Genomic DNA, 18,749 nt, shown 5'->3' with positions numbered 1-18,749 from the left:
AGCCTAAAAATGAATGGCCAAAAGAAGATCCAAAACAACGGAATGAAAACTCAACACCCCCTGACTAAAAAGAACTCCGTGAAATAATTACAGACTTAAAGAACAACAAAGCTGCAGGGAAAGACTCTGTCGCAGCAGAGATTCTAAAAAGTGGTGGAGAAATCGCAATCACAATTTTAAAGCGAGAAATGGAAAATATCTGTGAAATGGAAGTTATCCCTGAAGTCTGGAAAAATGCCATCATTCATCCTCTACACAAAAAAGGTGATAGAGCAGATCCTAACAACCACCGCGGCAATTCCATCACACCTGTAACATATAAGACACTGTCTAAAGCACTACAGAGGAGACTTGTGGAACAAGTGGATCACCAACTAGGCGAGTATCAAGCGGGATTAAGGAAGGGAAGATCATGCGTTGATCAAATCTGGAGTCTGAAACGTGTACTGGAGGATCATCTCTCAAAGGATCTGGTAGTGGTTTTTATAGACTTCAAGAAGGCGTATGATTCAGTCAACAGGGAAGTACTATTCAAGATATTGGTGGAATTTGGAATCGACGTCAAAACAACGGCAATTATTAAACAGACTTGAACTGGGACACATTCGAAAGTTAAGATCATGGGAGAGATCTCCAGGCAGTTCGAAATTAAAACAGGAGTCAGACAGGATGATGGACTGTCACCAATTCTTTTCAACATTGTGTTGGAGAAGATTATCCGGGAATGGGAAAAATAATTGGACAGAAAAGGATTACTTAACCAAGTATACATTGGAGGGTCAAAAAGTGGTGTCATGACTAATTGCCTTGCCTTTGCTGATGACCTGACGCTGCTATCTAGGAATACTGACACAGCAATAGAAAAGCTGAATGTACTAAAACTACAAGCAGAAAAAGCAGGACTACAGATTTCTTTCGAAGAAACTAAATATATAACAAACATCAAAATAGCCCCTCGGTACCTGAAGACAGAGCACGGTAAAATAGAAAGAGTTGATAATTTTAAGTACTTGGGTGAAATAGTGCAATTGAAAACAAATGAAAGAGAAGCAAACAACACCAGATGGGAGAAGATGGCTGCAGCTTTTCGTATAACATATCGTCGCTCGATCGGTAAAAGGTTGTATTCCACAAAGCTCTTCCTATCAATTATTCTCCTTAAGACTGGTCACGCCTCCCAGCCACGTATGGATATGCAGTCCATCAGAACAAATTTTGTTGTGTTCATTTTCCTATGCCCATGTGTAAAGGAAAATGAACCTTACAGTACCGTACTGTAGGAATGTAGGTTTGCATTACATATTTACGCACTCCTAGTGTACAATGCATGTAAGGTTCATTTTCGTTTAATCTTCGACATAGGAAAACGAACGCAACGGACGTTGTTCTGATGGACTGGATATCCATTATGTGGCTGGGAGGCGTGACCAGTCTTAAGTAGAATAATGGATAGGAACAGTATTGTGGGATACAACGTTTTACCGGTGAAGCGACGATATCCTATATACAATAAGAAAACCATCTCCAGACGAGCTAAATTAGGCACTACAATACAGTGATTAAAACGGAATGTCTGTACGCTAGTGAATGTCTTCAAATGACAGGGAATGCGGGACTGAGAGAAGCTGAGAAATTCGAAAGAAAGGTCCTTCGCAAAATAATGGGTCCGAAGATTGTTAATGGACAGTATAGGTTGCGAGGAAGGGAAGAACTTTACCATGGCAATGGAAGGCTGAGTCCATGAGAAACGGAGACTTAAATTCTATGGGCATTTATTTGGAAAGGATGAGAAGAGACTAACGAAAAGGATTTTCACAATACTAGACAGCAGACCTCAAGTGAAGGACAAATGTTTCAGGGAGGTGGGAAAGGACCTCAAACAGGTGGGACTAAATTCAGAAGACATCTCAAACCGAACAAAGTTTAGGTCAGTGATCGTCAAATTCCAGGGATTCCATGACGAAGCAAAACAACCGTGGGTGGACAGAAGAAAGAAGACAGGCAGCCAGAGAAAGGATGCTAAAGTTTTGGACTGTGAAGAAGGCTTCCAGAAACATGTAACTGTTACCTAACGTGGTTTCTAATGGCCGTAAACGAATATATTATTATTATTATTATTATTATTATTATTATTATTACATGCGGTGATTTTTAAGTGAATTATGTAAAACTGCCTTCAGTGACAGCAAAATATCTATCCTTGGAATGCAGTACGGCAAACATTCTCTCTCAAAGGTAGGGGCGGTAGCACGTTCAAAAGAGCTGCGCGTTCATTTTTACTACTGGGCTGCAAGTGACAGCATTGATGTGCAGATAGATCGCGCTCGTGACCTGTACATGGGAACAAAAGCCTTCTGCATTGTGTGCTCTTTGGCTCTTCCTGTGGTGACCTGGGATCATTACCCTACCGCATCCATCACCGAGATTTCAAAAGAAACTGCACCCTGTTCTGCTGGCACTCTATTTCAAAACTCTTTTCGACTATAACATGTCAAAGAATGATCGCGAAGGCTGAGAGATTTGCGCTTTTGGATCTGAGCATTTCACGATACATATGAAGAGAGGAACTTCATTTCATTTTAATAAAAATGTTCATGTGCTATTTGTTGCTATTTGCATCCATGTTGATGAGTTAAGCGAGATATATAGTTAGTGTTAATTCCTTTAGAGAGTTGGATGAAGTTAGTTTTAGAACAAATAGTTTCTTGGATATCAAACTACAAATTGGACCTTAAAATATGAAAAATTATCAAAATATATTTTAGTTTTCCGTTTGTTCTATGTTTTTTTTTTTTTTTTTTTTTTGCTATTTGCTTTACGTCGTACCGACAGAGATAGGTCTTATGGCGACGATGGGATAGGAAAGGCCTAGGAATGGGAAGGAAGCTGCCGCGGCTTTAATTAAAGTACAGCCGCAGCATTTTCCTGGTGTGAAAATGGGAAACCACGGAAAACCATCTTCCAGGCTGCCGACAGTGGGGTTCGAACCCACTGTCTCCCGATTACTGGATACTGGCCGCACTTAAGCGACTGCAGCTATCGGGCTCGGTCGTTTGTCCTTTTACCACAGGTTTTTACTTCTTAGACATTCATTAGCAATTAATTTTTCCCTAATAATATGGTTTCCAGATTCAATTTTTTTCAAGTTACTGGTATTTGTCTTACATTGTACATTTATCAGCGAAATTTCGTTATTTCATATTTTTGCTGTCCAACGAATACTTAGTAACTTTTACATTTCGAATGGTTCGATTTTTAACAACTCATATGGTTCATCTCTCCATTCCAAACAAAGGAAATCCAAAATAATAGATTTTGCAGCTTTCGTTATCTTAAATTTAGTTGACTGTTAGTCAGTAAATGCATTTTTTTAAAAAGCCCTTTTTGCTAAAATTATCCTCTTCTTGTCCGACTCGTTGGCTGAACGGTCAGCGTACTGGCCTTCGGTTCAGAGGGTCCCGGGTTCGATTCCCGGCCGGGTCGGGGATTTTAACCTTAATTGGTTAATTCCAATGGCACGGGGGCTGGGTGTATGTGTTGTCTTCATCATCATTTCATCCTCATCACGACGCGCAGGTTGCCTACGGGTGTCAAATAGAAAGACCTACTCCTGGCGAGCCGAACCCGTCCTGGGATATCCCGGCACTAAAAGCCATACGACATTTCATTTTTATCCTCTTCTTGTTTTCTGTTATGCTCTCGCTATCCCTAGTAGTCAAGCTCCCTAAGTAGCAAATCTGATCACCGACTTTGAAATTTCCTACTTCCATGTTAATTGGTGCAATTTTCCTTTTGTTTCTTGCCATTAAACGCCTTCTTCCTGGGTATATTTGAGGACCGATATATTTAATATTAATGACATAGTCCTAGTATGGAATGCACATCTCTTCCTGATTCTTATGGCACTCCAGTATCATTTTGCAAAATCTTACTTTATGCATATCAACTAATGATGTTAAATACAAAATATACGAATGTATTCTGTCACTGTAAAATGGAAAGTTTACTACATAAATGAGAGTTTAACATTCGAAGCCAACTGTAACGCGAAGAAAGGCGTGATTGCTAACGGTAAATATAAAACTTCTTTATCATCATATTTTCTACTGCTCAATTGAGAAATTATAAAGGCAGATCACTTTACTCATTATTGTATGCGTCTTTTGGTATGATGAAACAACGACGGTTCCAGTCTAAATATTAAATGGTAAATTCATGCAAATCGTGCTAGATTTATCATCGTTATGTTAATGTGTGCATCCTTGGTTCCTTCCTCATTGCTGGCAGGCTCCAGGATGAACTCGTTAGAGCGCTACTGTTGGGAAAATTAATAATCACCACCCCATATTCAAGCAGTCGTAGTGATATGAGTGACCGTGAGAGTTTAGTGGCATATCAGCAAGAATATTTTCTGCCATTGAAGATTGAATTTTTATCTGTACAATTTGAATTGCTCCTCTGAATGGTCATTTGATATCTCCGTAGCTTTCAGAGGTAATGACAGTGATTACAATCCAGTGTATAGCCTCTGAATCGCTGACCGCAACAATTAACTGACTTATCAGTGAATCCGTTTTTACGCGAATAATACCCGCATATTTTTTTAAAAAAAATGAGGCATGAAATTGGGGTGCGGGTTTTATTTGAGTCAATGTTGGCATTTTTTCCAAAATCATCCTTCCTAAATTTGGGGTGCGGGAATTATTCTGTGGCGGGGATTATTCGCGTAAATACGGTATTTTCCACTTTAACAGACCAGGATTGTTATTTACTTACTCGTCACGCTTCCGCATATCTGTTCGAACATGTTCGGAGATTCAATATGCAATTAAAGAGTAATATGAGAATGCACAAAATATGCGGTACGTTTCGTTAAATAGGAAATTAATGCTTAAGGCAAGGTTGACAAATTATCTGTTCTGTACTAATATATAAAGGGAGATTGTGAGTTTGTCTTATGTAACGGGTAATTTCAGAAACTACCGAACCGTTTTTCAAATATCTTTCACCATTTGACAGATACAAAGGCTAAGTATCATTTCTGAATATTAAGGAGTTCCCGAGAGAACCGTGATTGAAAGGAAGCATGTCAGCAATATTAAATCTGAAAGTTTCTATGCTTTTTCCTGCCTATGTTTCTTCACGTAAAGACTACTTGACTGACGGAGATCAAATTCGATAAGCTTATCGCCGATATCATTATCACGCTATATTTTAAGTGGGCGGTGTAGCAAAATGAATTGTGAAGTAAGTTGAGGAAAACGTACGCCTGGAACACTTAAAACTGAATACGCTGTCTAAACGGTTAGTTCCACTGAAGAATAGAGCGCATCGAGCATACTTGGATATTTGATTGTTAGAAATCACATTTTATGAATTTTCATCGTATCTCTAATAGTTTTCGAGAAACCGAGCTCGATAGCTGCAGTGGCTTAAGTGCGGCCAGTATCCAGTATTCGAGAGATAGTAGGTTCGAATCCCACTGCCGGCAGCCCTGAAAATGGTTTTCCGTGGTTTCCCATTTTCACACCAGGCAAATGCTGGGGCTGTACCTTAATTAAGGCCACGGCCGCTTTCTTCCCACTCCTAGCCCTTTCCTGTCCCATCGTCCCGTCGTCAAATACCACCGGACTGAGCCAGGATCGAACCTGCCAAGTTGGGGCTAGAAGTCCAGAAGCCACTCAGTCAGCAGAGGAAAACTGAAGTTTGGGGCCCTTGAAATTGAATAAGATGCCTATTAAACAATGGAGCAGAGCAGGTGAACTAATAATTATATTTGCCAGAATGGGAATTTATATGCAGTTTTTTTTCGTAACTCTGATAATTTCCGAGAAAAAATGTTTTCCACTATTTTGGTTTATACTTTTAAGGGTTGGAATGTGATGTTCTTACTCTTAATGAATAAAGTAAGCCAGAAAATGGTTATGTAATATAATATAATATAATATAATATAATATAATATAATATAATATAATATAATATAATATAATATAATATAATATGAGACCTTGTTACCTCTCGCTTGCTCACAGCCTTCATGAAATTTTAACACGCTTAACTCTTAACATTCTCCTAGTTATGAAAAATGTTGGCGTTATGTCTTGGAAACATACTGTTGTCTTGGGAACCATTTTACACGATATCTACATGAAGGCCAAGTATTTCATTATTTTCCAATAAGGAATATTGTTGCCATGTTATTTGTCTGTCCATTTGCAGAACATTTAAGTCTTTCGGAAAGCCGCAGTGAAAGTATTTCTGAGTATATAAAAAGGCAGTTGAAGAGTGAGTGTTTACCATTATAATTAAGACTGTCGAAATTGATCGTGACTAGCAGTAGGAAAGGAGGTCTGCCATCATTATGAAAACTCCCCATATCGATTGTGTCGGCCAGTAGCAAGGGGTCTGTGTTTACAATGAAAACTTTCCGAGCCATTCTTCACATGAAAAATTACGTAACGCGAATTCTCCGTCGTGTTTCTGGGCTAACGCTAAGAGCTACGCAATTTAATAAGATCTTATTCACAACGTTCATACTACTTCATCTAGAATTTTGTATACAATGTAGAATTCCTTAGTGATGCTCGGGTACATCACCACGTTCAATATCGATGGCCTAATACACCACCTACCTGCCTACCTATTTGCTCTGTATCAGTCGAAACTGGCTATAAATTGCCAGAAGCTGTATCCGGGCTTGTGAGACGAGAGAAACAAAGTGTAAAAGGCATGTCACCAAAGCAGAGAGACAATAACATAGAAAAAAGGTCAATTAAAACTAATAATGTTTATTAACATAAGCTTAGCAAGAGAAGGTTAAGATATGGGCATAGATCAAGCAAACTGGGGAAAGAGAGGGAGTCGAATACACACATACATAGTTTGTGAAGATATATCAATTGCAATCGAGTCGTTTGATTCATCAAAATGGATCTCATGAAATTTTGCACTGTCGCAACAAAGGTATCATGAAAGGTGATACAATTATATTCAGTCATTACCAGACAGTGGTAATGAAAACATGATCCGAAGTATTTCTTTCTTAGAGACCAGATGTCATAAAGAGGACAAAGTATCAGCTTTCACACAAGACAAGTATTATCACGGATTCCCAGAAAAAGTCATGGCCGTTTTTAGAAAAGCAACATGGCTCCCAACAATCTTCATAGAGACTGTATCCCCAGAAATCAAAAACTTCAGTGAAGTACTACTGGCAGAAAAGGAAATAAATATGGAACACAAGGAGGTTAAAGAGGAATTGCCATAGTTACGTAAACAAATAAACATGAGTCAAATGAAACAAGTAAAATTAGACTAAAATCCCGAAATAACCATGTAAATCGGCTGAGCAAGCCGGAAACAAAGGCGAGATAAAATAAGAATAATGATAAAAGCAAATGTCTATAAGAAACTGAAGAATAACACCTGTCCGATAACCATACTACATCCCCCCACACACACACACTCAGAGACCAAATATGCGAAGAAGAACGAATAAATAACATAATATCAAGACACGTTACGATAAGAATCATTCAACGGCTCATGAGGTTGATCTGAGAGCACAGAAGAGATATCTGGATCGCCGAAAATGTGCCTGGCTCACCCAGTCGACACCATAATCAAAATAACTTACACGCCGCATGTCACTAATTCATATCGCACATCAGTCGTACAAAATCAACATTAAACCAAATTACAGTACATAACCTCAAGCCAGATGTCGAAGCCGAAGGGAAATAAAAGGTCTCCAATCAAAACCCACAAACAAACTAATCACACACCCACGAAACAATCTGATAAGTGCTACTTTTCGCTCAACGTAGGAACGATAACATCATAAGCAGACGTCAAGTAAAAGGAAGTACACAGAAATAAGTTTGCAGCAAATAAATAAAAGAAGAGTACACAGAACAGGGGACTCTCAGTAAACAAAACCAGCATGACTCTGGCAAGCCAAGGAAGGAAATATTGGAAAATTACCTGGAGATTGAAGAAATAAATTACATTGATTCTAAGTAACCATATTCATTGATTCTGAACTGAGAGAGCCATACAAGGTAAAGTATGAATATTTTTAAAATACAATTTATATGAGATGCAAATCATCTCGTAGACTAACGTCTCCATCATTTTTATCCAAGTCATTATTGTCCCCACATTAGAGATAACATGATTCAAGGATAAGCTAGAAGGAAATGAGGTGCCATCGGTCTAATCGGGATGAACTACACGTCAAGTTATAGAATACTAACCAGTCACAACTGACTGATTTATGACATCGTAAAGAATGTGATATCAGTAAAATAAGATATGAAGTTAATGAGGTGCGGCACACTAGTTGTATTACCACACAAATGAAAATGCTCTTCCTATCCATTATTTTTCTTAAGATTGGTCACGCCTCCCAGGCATATATGGTGCACCAGCTCCCTACCCAATGGTTTTCCGGTGATAAATCTACTGGGTCGTTAACTGGGTTAATAGCAAGTGGGCATAATAAATATATAAGAATAACTTAGCGGCATGAAGTGTAGGATAATACTTGTGTCATACAACTACAATATAATTTTTCGTGTGGCTATTTCTAGCCGAGTGCAGCCCTTGTAAGGCAGACCCTCCGATGATGGTGGGTGGCATCTGCCATGTGTAGGGAACTGCGTGTTATTGTGGTGGAGGACAGTGTTACGTGTGGTGTGTGAGTTACACGGATGTTGGGGACAGCACAAACACCCAGCCCCCGGGCCATTGGAATTAAGCAATGAAGATTAAAATCTCGAACCGGCCGGGAATCGAACCCGGGGCCCACTGAACCGAAAGCCAGTACGCTGACCGTTCAGCGAACGAGTCGGACTACAATAGAATGAGAACAACATTTTAAATATTAAAATCAAAGGGTGTATTATACTCCTGCTGATTGTACAATCTGATGCAAATGATCAAATTGAATATAGACATGATACTGTATAGGTTTCTGTGCTTATGCCGTGTCAAGAATATAAGGTGAAATTCTTTATGTGCTCTGCGAAACGTAAACAATTTCACCTTACTTTTTGACACGGCATAAGCCCAAAAACCTATACAGTACCATGTCTGTAAATACGGGCCTTGAAAGCATCAATGGCAACAAATTGAATATGCATGAATAATTGCAAGTTACGTAGCTAACATGTTGAAGATTGTTTCAATTTATTATGAGGACGAGATTAAGTACCACAAAACGCAATTTGATAATGAAGTAGAATATACGGAATATTAAACAAATAAAAACACTCAAACTATCCCCATTAACATTTGAGTATATTTACATAATTTACACACAAGTCTGAGTGAATCCTAACGTAGATCCAAAATGATAAACGAAACAATAAGCCCATTTAAAATAATCTATACTAAACACAAAGGAATATTTCAATACGAAATGCCCTAGTTCGGACTCGCACCTAACACACACACACACACACACACACACACACACACAATCAACCCCAGGATTGGAATCTGTGTTGAAAAATTAAAATAAAATGCACTCCCCACAATGAAATAAAACATAATACGATAGATACAAAGGAACACTGATCTCCACAGTGTGAGGTTCGAACAAGCAACCACTGGACTCCGCAGAAGGGCACTAAAAACCTTAATTATCATATTCAGTCAAGAATGGCTGCATTACACTAGCTAACTGAGACTATCTCGGATCAAAGTACTTTAATTGAAAGGTTACCATCTTAATGTCACTTAACACAAATAACATGTCTTGGAAATGGGATCCAACTGTCTAAAACCCTGGCTATGTTTCGCCTCACCAAAAAAAATATCGCTTACTTCCTTCTTCGGGGTACCTCTGGTGGGCATGTGCCTGTCACGCAAATATGTGGCTGCTCAAGTCGGTCAGCAAGACACATCTACAGATCTCTCCATTAGCAATTCGGGCGCATAACTTCACTTTAATCTGCCTTCACGGCTTTCATATTATCGTTGCTTATAAACTCATACTTAGCCCGTTAATACATTAGGTAACAGAGGCATTTGATCTCATACTCCGTTTCATAATGGTCGTTCAATCTTTCCATCTCAGAGTCTCGGGTTCCAATCTGTATCTCAATGTTACATTTCTCGTTGTACATTGACACAAAACCTCACTACCAAATAATTGGCTATTAAAAATACTTCCATCAAAGATTCTACGAAGTTCCTAAGATGGCATACTACCTTCTCAACTCACAGCCATTTATATAATTTATGAACGAGTTTAAAATCTCCGTCTCTCATCTAGCTACATGGAACGACATGGTTCGAACCTCACGACGGCTCACTATGGCACTTCTTCCATCCGACGACTAAACTACATCAAAATACTACTACCATGCATGATGGTACAGCTGGTTGAGTGCCAATCAATATCAGAAAAACATACTTGTGGACACTACTGGAACTAACCATCCTACCCTAAGTCAGACTATGTAAAATAACCAACCCAGAAACTTTCCAAAAGGAAAATGAAGAATAAAAAATAAAAATCAAATCTACAGTATTTACAAAAACTAATTGAACACTGTGCCCTTAATTAGCACATTTGCATATCCTAGGAAAGAAACCGTATCAATTATTATTTATTAATGAATTTTAAATGGATATTCCGTTGTATTACGAGTCTTGAGAGTAAAATAAGGATACTTAGCCGCTGCCTCAAGAGAACTCGTGCAGCTACGGGACGCCCATCATAATGATTTACTGGCTCATAACTTCTATGTCGACTGCTATGATGACCAGGTCCGAACTGGAACTCCTAGGATGAAACTCCACTGAAATCTCCTTGGTATACGGCACAGAACATACACAGTTAGGCCCGTTACTACGTCTGCTTCAACCCGATTTTCGATCCAAAATCAAAATACAAATACAAATACAGGGTTATTAATTAAACGCCCACATTTCTTTTTGTGGTAACGTCTTAGTGTCAAGCCCTGTGTCTCTGCTCACCGTAACTGTTATTTTAAGGGTTACAATAGTTCCTTCATTGTTTTAGTGATGACGGTGACGATAATACAAGTTCATGACCGTGCTCAGAATTACGACCAATAACCCGAACGAGCACTGTCATATAATCACCGATATCACTTCTTTTCATACACCAATTGTTTATGACATTAACTATTATTCTTTAAAATGAAATTTCGCAATCGAAAAGAACTGTTACTCGAGACGGTCACACGTCAGTTTCTCCCGAGTCAAAAACAGACTGACTGGGATTGATGCTTCCCAAACATTATATTAGCTGAGAAGTTTCCCCCTCTCACATTTCCTATACACCCTATTATCGGTGTACTAGAGGCGCAATAGTGCAATAATCAGGTGACCAGTGGTCTTATATTATGGTTAAGACTTGCCCGAAGCAAATCTGATCGCACAATCCTCCGTAATGAATAAGTAACTGTCTTCAATTTTCAGCTTGCTCACGGGATTCCCCTGTCAAGTGGGCGTCAAGACATTTAACACATGGCCTCTGTAGCTTTACACTGTTATGTAATCCAGTATTCCTTCTGTTAACAGAAGATTATCACCATAAAGGACGTCACACACTCTAAATAAATTCACAAATCACGAACAGATCTTTTGAATCGTTTTGCAATGCAGTATTATTAAAATCGTTATCTTTAACGTAGAAAACGAAGTTCGCCAAGCTGTTTTAAGGATGGTTCCAAGATTACGATGCTAAAATGTGTACCTCTCCCACTCTCCAACAACTTGTGGTGGGGATAACTTCTCCCATATTTTCATCCAGAGATTCCCCACCTCTGCTTGGGTGAAACACATTCTAGCCACGCCCGTAGCGTTCCAAGCTTCGAGTTCCCATGAACTCGTTCCAAGACAAATAAATGTGTGTCCACTTGATGAATAGTCCTTGGTTTATGTCCCCGTCGGGTAGAATGAATACGCAGTTCATCAGTACAATATTCGTTGTGTTTATTTTCTTGTGCTGAAGTATAAAGGAAAATGAACTTTAACGCACCGTACTCTGGGAATATATCGTCGCTCGACCGGTAAAAGGTTGTATTCCACAAAGCTCTTCCTATTAATTATTCTCCTTAAGACTGGTCACGCCTCCCAGACACATATGGTTATGCAGTCCATCAGAACAAATTTTGTTGTGTTCATTTTCCTATGCCCGTGTTTAAATGAAAATTAACCTTACTGTACTATAGGAATGTATGCTTGCATTACGTATTTACGCACTCCTATTGTATAATGCACGTTAGGTTCATTTTCGGTTACTCGTCGGCATAGGAAAACGAACACAACGGACATTGTTCTGAAGGTCTGCATATCCATATGTGGCTGGGAGGCGTGCCCAGTCTTAAGGAGAATAATCGATAGGAAGAGCTTTGTGGATTACAACCTCTTACCGATGAAGCGACGATATACTTACGATCGTGTTTAGTAACCACCAATGCCTTGCTAAGCATATAGTTCACGCCTTTAAAGTGCATTGGCGGGGGATGTAATTGTAGAATGAAAATGCAGTCACTGTGGTTCGGATTTAACATGAAACTAGTGATCCAATGATGATGATGATCAGATATTTTCAATCGTGTAGGACTGCAAGTTTTATTTTTAAATTAGAATGCACATCACTTCAGAAATATAATAAATAGCACGGTAACTGTATAAAGATTTGAAATACAATTCTTATCAATGACTGACAAAATAAACTGTAGAAATATTACAGGAATATATTCTTCGAAAATCGATTTGATTTTTTCCGACGTAAGTTAATAGAAAGGGCATTAGGTGCGTTACATATGATGAAACATTATTTTGAGATTCAAACAAGTACTGTACGGATTTATCCTATCACCAAATTTCCAGTCAAGTCTGAATGGTTAAAGGTATAACCTCACAGGACTTTACTGCCCATCAATTACATTGGGATGCATGCTTCATTAACTGTTCGTAACAAATGATCGACCACTGCAATCCACGCTCTGCGAAGTAAACAACTTCGGAGCACCTTCCGCTCCAACACTGAAAACATCAGTGAGTTTCCAGGTCAATAAGCATTCGCAAACCATTCCTAACAACAGTAACAAGATAGGTGGCCACTCGGGACTTTTAAGAGAGAAATTTGAAAAATCTTCGAGCAAACAAGGAAACAGTGAATACAAATCAAAATATGTGAATAGTAAAACAGAGAAACTGGCGCAAGGAGATAAGACAACGGAGTTCCATGATTAAAATGTAGTTCGGCTCTCCGATTCCTCAATATAGCCCTATACGTGGGCTTAAGCGGCATCTAAAGTGTCACAATTCATCTCACCAACTATGGGTTAGACACCAATATTGGTCGTTTTCGATTAAGTTTTGAATGTCACCCCCACGCACCCCCAAACCTAGGGGTGTCTCATCCCCCACATACTTTTTTCTCAGATACTCAGTTATATGCAAACCAACTTTGGTTAAGAGGTATACTGGTAGATACAGCCCATACATCCATAATCACGGTCATTTTCAAAATAATTATTCACCCCTTCACAAACACTATTCTGACTGGCTGAACTATGGCATCCAGAGTGTCACAGTTGATCTCAGAGATCATGAAAACTATCTATTCGACTCTAGTACCGGTTGTTTTTGATTATTTTCACTTTGAAATCCCTCCCCCATGGTTGTTGGGTGTGTCATACCACCCCCCCCACACACTATTTTTCCAGATAGTAAGTCATGTCATCGCTGCTGTGACTGGTCACGCCTCCCCGCCACTTATTGATATGCAGTCCATCAGAACAATTTTCATGGGTTCATATTCCTATACGCATGTATAAAGGAAGTTCCCTTGGCAAGATGAATCCCTCGCATCGCATTCCTACCTAGAGTCCCCTCTCCTTTTACCTAAGGTATCAATTACTTGTTCAAATTTGTATACTGTGTATTTAATTCTCTGCTGTGCTCACAAACTTTATCGTAATTCAGTGGCTGGCTCAAATAACTGATGTCTCCCTTCGAATGTATTTCTCAGTGGTTCTTGTCGTTATTTTTATTTTGGACTTCCTCTTATTGGCATTGTATTTCGATGGTTTTAAATACAGGTTGATAACGATCTTGCTAATGATTGTGATTTAAATTTACTTTTTGTGCCATCTATGTACTACCACGGAAGCTCTAACTTTTCAGTCGCTTCCCTGGCACATTATTATCATCATTAACATACCTTTTCAAACTTCAAGAAGGTTACCATTTGAAGAATGAAACTATTCATTCACCAGAGTGTTACTGTTCGGCAGCTAAGTTATATCTGTCACTACAATTAGTACCTTAGTATTGTTTAACAACGCCAAACAAACGAACGGTTACACTAAGAAAACGACCGAAGGAATTTGCACCAAAGAGAAATGGAACTGATAGCAAATGAATGAAATATGTGCACAATGGAAGGCGAAATGTAATTGGCGCAGTTAAAAAGGCTTGTCGTGACACAGGGTTTGCCACGACGAGAAATAATGAATATTCAGATTGACTTTCCTCCGAGCGGTAAAGAGGGGTTGTTCAATGGGCCTGGGTGATTTGCTACGTGTGAAGAGACGAAGTCCTCTGTTTCCCAAAACCTTTCTTTAATAGTATACTGATGAGTATGTATAGTTATATACAGTATTTACAATCTCCCTTCCAACTTCAAATATCGCTAACATAGAAGACTTGGCGTGGTCGAAGTACTGAAGTGAATACTCTAAGTCCACACTTGGACGTTATTATTATTATCGGAGACCTGACTGACAAGGCTTCCGCCCGCACTCCTAGTAGACTTGTTCCAAAAAGCCTCGACCAGGGTGTGTACCCCTGTTTTATACCTTCACTAACTTTCGCCTCACTTCGAGAAGGCCATCGAAGTTCTCATCCTATGGAGACTGTCCACAGATACACAAAAACGGAATTGCCTCCTTCCGTTCACTCTCTACCCACCTTTTCTAAAGACATTCTACGCACATTTAGCAGGGTGCAGCATGTGATTCGCCCTACTTCGACCAAGTCTTACTTCTAATTGCACAACCTGTTGCTTACAGCTTTTGTGTGCTTTCAAACTCTTAAATCTTATATGATTCTTAATTTACTTATATCCTTCTCCCAGCATTATAATTATGATTCCTTGGCCTTACTGCCATTACATAGTCATTAATATTAGCTTATAATTTCCCCCATAATATCAATGTATGTCTCAGCGACACCATTCCTCCTACGTTCCCGGTCAAGGGTTCGATCCTCGGAAGAATGAGTCCTGAGCTCCAACTGGGGCGGACACGACACCTCCCCCCTTTGGGGAAAAATGAATGCAATACCTCTGCATTCATTTTTACTCTTACTCTTACATCCTGTCAGAGTCTCCATGCTCTTGCTCGTGGGTGCGCTGTGCCAAGTTATCTCTGATAATTGCTCTGCCCGTGGTAGGGCGCTCATGTAACTCTAATCCCGGCAGCGATCCTGAGTGGTTGAGGGCCCTTTCAGCCAGTCGAGGATGCTGAAAACGGACAGTAATGTCCTCATCAGAGACCTTAGCTCTGTGGTCATTAGCGATCACATTTTGGAAAATACATAAGTTGGGACAGCGCTCTCTATTGTCTTCTATGCATTTACTTAAGGATCTACACCTTCTACAGCAACCACAACAGTAACAGCAACAGACTATTATAAGTACTGCAAACAAAATAATACCAGTTACAATTTAATATACACTTGTATACTGTTGGGTCATTTGCATTTTAAATTCCTTTTCTTTCTGCATTACCAGTGCTCCTACGTCCTCAGTCTTATGACTGGCTAACCTTAGGTCACTTATACGATTCAGTAAGCTTCCTACTGTAACCCTATTTAATTCTGGTACATCCTCTAATTTGATCTCACTGTCTAATTGTTCACAACAATCATATATTAACATTACTTCTGGCACTAAGTCCTTCTTTGTTGTAGTATTCACTGAACCTGTACTCTGAATTTTACTTGTGGGACTGTAGATTGTACACAAGTCTGTGAATTGTATTATTCCCACACCATTTAAACTTATATCACTGGTAATATCCTGACAAACACTGGTGACCTTTGTTTCATGAGGCGATACAAAAATATACATGTTATCATCGATAGGTATCCATATGAGTTCATAAATCGACATCACACTTTTCTTGCAGTCTACTGGAATAAAACTAACACCAGTTAACAACTTGAAAATACAACTACCTTTTGACATTACATTATTAATAGGAAAATTTGCCTTGCATAATCTCTGTCCATTGTCAGTCCGCTTGCATTGTTTCACTTGTTCATCACTTAATTCTACATATGTCTGTCTTTCTTGATCAATTAATACATACTGTTTTTCATTAGATATATACACAAAATGGTTTGGATTACTCTTCATGGGAGAGGGGAAAGGTACACAATGGTACAAATTGTACTTTATTTTGTTAGTAAGAGGGGTGCGTAAAATATACATCAAAGTATCTCGAGTTATATATACACTCACTGATGATATTTTCAGAATCAAGTACCCGTAAGTGACTTGCAAATCATATGGCAGATCATAACCCTTAGGAAAATCTCTTTGGGCTCTCTTATATGCCCTTACTAGATCATCGGGGCTTAACACTTGGACACTCACCGTGCCTGTCTGAGAACTTATAATACTATCCAATAAGATCTGATAATGTTCATGCAATTGCATCAGAAACCCTTGCAACTCAATTAAGTGTTTATTTAATGATATTTGCATTTCTGATTGTCTAAACGCTTCATTTATACCCGTTATTTCATTCTGAATGAAACCCTTAAGTTGCTCCAAATTTTCACTTAGTTTGAGTTCATTTGCTGTGATGTCATACAGAGTATTAATGACAGATTGCAAAGTTGACTTTACAACTAACATTTGACTTTTTGCTACTTGTATCATGGACAATTGTTCCTGTTCTACTTCCTTAATTTTGCCTTCGTAATACATTGCATCACTGTCATCGAGCGTACCAAATGACGTCTTTGCGATAGTACAATTGCATTTATTAACCCGCGCTTGCTTCGTTTCCCGTTGCCTTCCGGTGTTTCGATCCTAGTAATTTTCCTAATTAAGTCCTTAATCCCTTGAATCCTTTGAAATTGTTGTTCTACTAACATTATCTCATGTTCGCACTTAATATGTATTTCCTTTTCTATCTGAATACAGAGGGTTTTAGTCTTCTGTAAATTTCTACGGGCTACCACGAATAGATCTGCCAAACGTGTAAGGTTAATATAAGTAACCAGTTTCCATTCTACACTGTATAATTGTACTTCTCCTTGATAATCAAAATAGATTCCAGCTGTATTCTCGTACCGTTTCATCTTGAAATCCAATTGACTGGTGGGTATGGACAGCCCTAGCAACATAACTGTGACGACCAGTATTCTCCAGGTCGTGCGGTCTGTAATCCCTTCCATCCGCCTGGTTCGTTCACCTCCCCGCAAGGTAAACACGACTTTCACTTTCTTTGTCACTCTACCTTACACACTATACTGTTAGGTGTTGTGGGACCTACCCTCAACTGTTTATCTGTACCTGAATACACACTTAATGTGACTGACTGTCTTACTGTAACGTTTGTCTTCTCGTAATTATGCTCTGTACTAGTCTACTAGTACACTCGTGAGTAATTTTAATAAAATTTACGAATTCCTTTTCGTAACTGATGTCTCTGTGAAACTTCACCCTTGGGCAGCTCTAACAAAATTTTAGAGCCATTATTAGCCCATTCAAAAATTCTCTCCCTGTTTGACGTTCCTGCGTCACTTCTCCTTATCCTTACGGACAGATGAAAGACATCATTGGCAATTAATAAATTTGAATAGCGTCTGCTAAAGACTGCAGAGGATTTGCCTCGAGGAATGGTTACAGAAGTTAACATTAAATACAGGTATGAATCTACCGAAGTGATCTTTATGGGATTGTACTCCGTACCCTTGGAGTCACATCTCACGGGATGGTTCTCAACGTGGTGAGAAAATTCCCTTCAGTGGATTCTGTTCCCACGAGAATCATACTGTTGTGGAAAATCACCGGCCTAATGGTGATATTTCCCAGGCAGAACCCGCCTCACTCAGGGCGCCCGTATTCGTGCATAAAGGACTAAATACAAGGCCATTCCCTAAGTGGAACCTTTAGTCGCCTCCTACGACAGACAGGTTCGAATCGTGGTGTTATTCTGGCTGTGTAACTGTATGGGAAGAAGAGTACCAAAGTGTAGAGTGTTGTTTGCGTAAATCCCCGACACCACACGAGGTTATCCTCATGATAACGACCTTTATTAGATATCATATGGATTACGTAAAACATTTATCTGTGAAATTTTTCTGTACCATAAATGAATTTCGTTTCAGTGGAACTAGGCTTGGCATCACGCCCCTTCTGATTTTAATAATTACAAGCAGACCTCATTTACTTTTACATACAACGCTACCTAATTTACTCATTTAATTTCTAGTGACAGTAAGTGAAGGCTTCTTCAGGACGTGCACATAGCAAGTGTAGGTAATTTTAATCCTCATTATGAACTCGAATTCTCTCTATACTCAGTTCGAACCCTGTGGTTCCCTTTTGACGAGTTGATATCTTGACATACAGTCTCGTCACCTGCAGCTCTTCTGATGGGTACTTAGGACGTACTCACAATGGTACTCCCGTACCAAAATTCCTAGGTTCCTCTCTTAGGTTAAAATTACTAGTACTTTC

The sequence above is a fragment of the Anabrus simplex genome, chromosome 1 (assembly GCF_040414725.1).
Source record: "Anabrus simplex isolate iqAnaSimp1 chromosome 1, ASM4041472v1, whole genome shotgun sequence".
Lineage (NCBI taxonomy): Eukaryota > Metazoa > Arthropoda > Insecta > Orthoptera > Tettigoniidae > Anabrus > Anabrus simplex.
Note: the sequence above shows the minus strand (reverse complement) of the source record.